We start from the raw sequence: 4456 nt of genomic DNA on the forward strand, positions 1-4456 counted from the left end.
GATTTTTTGTCGATGAAGTGGTCAAAACCTGTTGATAGGAGTAGCCGTTGGGTGTTATGGTAATAAATCTATTTCAAACCTGACCGTTGCGTAACTGACGCTTAGAATCCGGAGGTGAAGGAGATATAACAGAAAGGTCCCCCTTTTGGTTAGGGTTACGTTTCATTTCAACAGATCTATTTTGTCCCCTTTTCCCCCGCTTTTTTGTTCCTCCTTGCGCCACCGTGATTCTTCAGTGCCACCACCACCATTGTTGTTGTTCTTTGAGAGAAATCTGAGGTTGACTTCCTTGCTGCAGCAAAGATCATCTGATGTGCACCAAGAAGATGGGGAAGAAACCCGAAAAATCTCAAGGCGACGCTCCGGCGGCGGCTAAGGTGAGATCCAAGATGAAGAAGGGAAAGGAGCTGGCATTGCCGGCGCCAAAGGTTGGTCCAACGAATCAGACTGTGCCGCCATCACCTGGAATTACTTGGCAGAATTCGGTGATGAAGGAGGCTGCCATTCAGGCGCTTGTTGATTCCAAACTTCTGCAGCCAAAGGAGGTACTCGAGTGGAGGACTGCCTTTGCTAACGCGTGGCAGTTCAAGAAGCATCCGAACGAGAAAGTCATGCTCACTCACTTTGTGGAAAGGGGATTGGTGGTGCCTACCTCCGACTTCTTCAGAGGTATCCTTGAGTACTCCAAGCTTCAGCTGGTTCACTTGAACCCCAATAGTGTTCTTCATATATCTATTTTTGTACACTTGTGTGAGGTCTATCTGGGAGTTCCTCCTAGCCTTAAGCTATTTAGGAAACTATTTCGTTGCAAGCCTCAGCCTAGTGCTATTAGGATAGAGGTTTTTGGAGGGGCCAGGTTCCAACTTAGGAACTCGGGCACCTATCTTGATTATAATTTGACAGATTCCCATGGTGAGTGGAAAAGGAAGTGGTTTTACATTGGGAACCATAGTCCTTGCTTGCCGGTAGTTACTGGTCACGCCCCCAAGCATGCGGAGAACTGGGTGAGCGAGCCTGAAGATACCCTAGAGCTCGACCACTTGCTGACCCAGATTGCTGAGTTGAAGGCACTGGGTTTAACTGGAATTAATGTGGCAGCCAGCTTTCTTAAGAGGAGAGTTCAGCCTCTGCAGAAACGGGCTCACTCGGGTTGGGAGTACTCGGGATTTGATGACCAGTCACGTATGTCTACTGAGGATATTTCCGATGATGATGTGGAGGCACTGTTGGCCAAGTTCTTCAGAAATTATCAAGGAGTACCCGTTATTCCTTCAACTCTTCGCCAATTCGATGCTTGGTATGGATCATCAAAGGTATGTTTTTTGTCTGACCTCTTTTTTTTTTGAGATGTTGGAATATTATTTGTGTAACGACTTATTCTGTAGTCCTGAGTTCTCTCCGGATACCTGGTGTATTCAAAGGAAGAGTCTGCCGCTGAAGAGTCAGAAGATGAGCCTTCTCCTCCTGCGAAGAAACGCCGAGTAGTTCGCAAGAGGTCTGCTGCTAAGTCTGCCTCGACTTCAACTCCTGAGAAGTCTCAGGGTGCCAAGGTATGTAGTCATGTATTCACTGGTAACTGGTAGGGTCTATCCTATAGCCTTTTGATCACTTTATTTGTCTGAAAAGGTTGACGATGCGACTCTTGGTGACGATGAGGCTACATCCGATGAGGTAGCCGCGGCCACCAAGGACGTAGGTGTTGCGTCTGTTGAAAAGGTACCAGGGGAGGTGCTGCCAGTGGATGCTGGAGTAGCCCCCGAGCCAACAGGCCAGACTCCGTCGGCTACCGTGTTGCCGGTCCCTAACCAGGCAGTTCTAGGTTTGCCTGCTAGGGTTTCGGATGTTGCGAAAGGGGTATCGCCAGTAGTTGCTACTGGCTCTTTATTATCCAATGTGATCGCTAGTGGTGAGCCTTCTCCCCGACTATTTTTGTTAGTTTGAGTTTATTGTAGTCTTGACCCTATTTTTGCAGGACTTAGCGAAAAAACTGCACCTGCAGCTACTCCTGTGGTGCCGAGTACTCGACCGTCTGTTGCTGAGAAAAAATGTGTGCGATTGCCGCCACGATCAACTCAGTGAGTTTTTTATTCTTGGTTTGTATCTTCAAGTCTCCTGGAAGTCATGTGATGACTTTGTATTTTAATGTAGGGATGCAGAGGAGACTGTCCCTGTAGAGGCATGAGTAGAGTCTTGTCCCTCGACTACTCTTTCTACTCCTTTGGATGATCTATCTGTTGATGATGTATCCGGAGTTGATGCTAGTCGTCTTGGTGCCACCATGTCCATGCTTCAGGAAGTGATCCGCTCGGTGGAGGATCCTTCAGTTGCTTCAGGTTCTGGTGGTGTACCCTTGTCGACGTCTACTAGCTGTGTCCTGGTTGTGGTTGATAAGACCAAAGAGACAGCTCTGCTGGGTATGTACTCGGGGTAGTGATATTGTAGTCGTTGTTTTTGTTTGACTCATGTTCGTCACTTTTAGGTACAGCCTTGGGTACGGTTCCAGCTCCTCATGTTGTAAAGAGTGCTCAAGGTCCGGTACTCGGGCTTCCATCAGAGTCAGAGTTTCAGAGAGCTATGCAAAGCTTTCAGGTATGTTATTTCTCTTATCTGTCTATTTGTTGCTAAGAGACTTGACCCTTTGCTTTTCTTTGCAGGATCTGTACGACAGGACTCAGAGGAATGCTTGGGCCCTTCATGAACGGAATGAACAATTGGAGCGGGAGTGTGCCCGGCTTACAGAATCTTTGAGGGTTCATGAAGACGCTGCGAAGTCCTTCGCCATTGAGCGGTCAGATCATGAGGTTTTGCAAGAGAAACTGGAGAGCCACTATAAGTCTTTGAATAAAAAGTATCAAGGTGAGTACTTTCCATTCCTTGGGTATATCCAACTGTAGTCGGTTTTTTGAACTTGTTTGTTTTTGTAGATCTCAAGAGGAAAGAGGATGATGCGAGTAGTCAGCTCCTTGACTGGAGGAACGCGCATGACCGGGTAGCCGATGAGGCTAATCTTCTTCGGGCTGCGCTGGCTGAAGCACAGGCTGCCTGCGAGCATCAGCGGGATAGGAAGAACCAAAATGGAGTGATGCTTGCTGTGGCCATGGTGGCCTGTAGGGATCATGGCCAGACCATAGGAAGACTTCGAGGCGAGCTTCAAGAGCTAACTGATGCCGCTTAGGACTTGGTGAATGCCAATGCCCCTCTTGAAGAGGACGCAAGACCACATTCACTAGTCGAGCGCTTGAAGGCTGCTCCGGGTAAGGTGGCTGGCCTCTGCAAGGCTGTATGTAAACAAGTCCTTGTTGTGGTCAAGTCGTATTACCCGGGAGCAGATTTGACGGTGGCTGGTGACGGCGTTGCTCGCAACTGCACGGAGGAGGCTTATACGCAGTACCTCGAGTAGGCTAAACCAATTGCATCGAAGATGTCTGATTTTATATCTTTGGAGGAGCCTTAGGCCTTGTGTACTTTTGTAGGCTTCCGAGTACTTGGAACAATATTTTGTTTGAAAAATGAACACTTGTCCATCCTTTGTTATTTGGAGCGGTTTCGAGTGCTGAGTTTGAGTAGTCACGCTGTTGTCGAGTACTCTGCTTGTTATTCTTTGATGGGGGGTGCACGGGTGTACTGTACTCTTTTGTCCTTTGTAGCGTGAATGCTTTCATGTGGGCATAGTCAGAGGTCATCCAGACTCGTCGATCACGGGCGAATAGTAACTCCTGGGTGGTTGGTGGTTGCAGCGCTTGGCTATAAATAGACCGCCATGGAGGTCGACCCGAATCAGGCTTTGAGTAGCGATGGATTGCCTTCGGTTGCTGTTGTTTGAGTGTAGAGAGCCTTCAAAGAGTACACCGGTGCTAGAAGATTCCTCGTAGATTGGAGCCACCTTCCCTCCATAGACTCTAGCACTTGTAGGGATAGCCACGATACTAGAAGAATCCTCGTAGGAGGGTGCATCGCGCGCCTCATCTTGCAGCTCGTGATCTAGCCAGGTACGCGCTGGAACTCGCGAGTGATGGCTGATGAGTGCCACGGTCTTTATCCCGCTCTCTTAGAGGTGGAGGTATGGCCACAGTGTGGGATGGTTCGACAAGGCTAGCAAAAGAGCAGCCTTGTTACCTTCTTTGCGCAACACGCGAGATTCATCGTTGCCGCTGTCGAGGTAGCAGTGATGCAGGAGTTCCTGGTGCTGCCTTGGGTAGAGGACCTAGATATGGCTGCGTTTTGCGCAGCTTCCTTACGTGTGGGCCCTTCCCATTGTAGTCGGCAGACCTTAGTGGCCTTGTGATATTGTAAAAGCCTAAGGCTTAAATGCAGCCCGCCAATAGGCAATTGCTTGTAGTCCATTTGTATTGTATTTTGAGTACCCTTACTCATATGTAACTTTTGATTTGTCCTCGGACTTGAGTAAAAAATTGTTCTGCCTTTGAGACTTTGTGCCAAAGCTGGGATGCCTATT

Source organism: Setaria italica, chromosome III (genome assembly GCF_000263155.2).
Source record: "Setaria italica strain Yugu1 chromosome III, Setaria_italica_v2.0, whole genome shotgun sequence".
Taxonomy (NCBI): Eukaryota; Viridiplantae; Streptophyta; class Magnoliopsida; order Poales; family Poaceae; genus Setaria; species Setaria italica.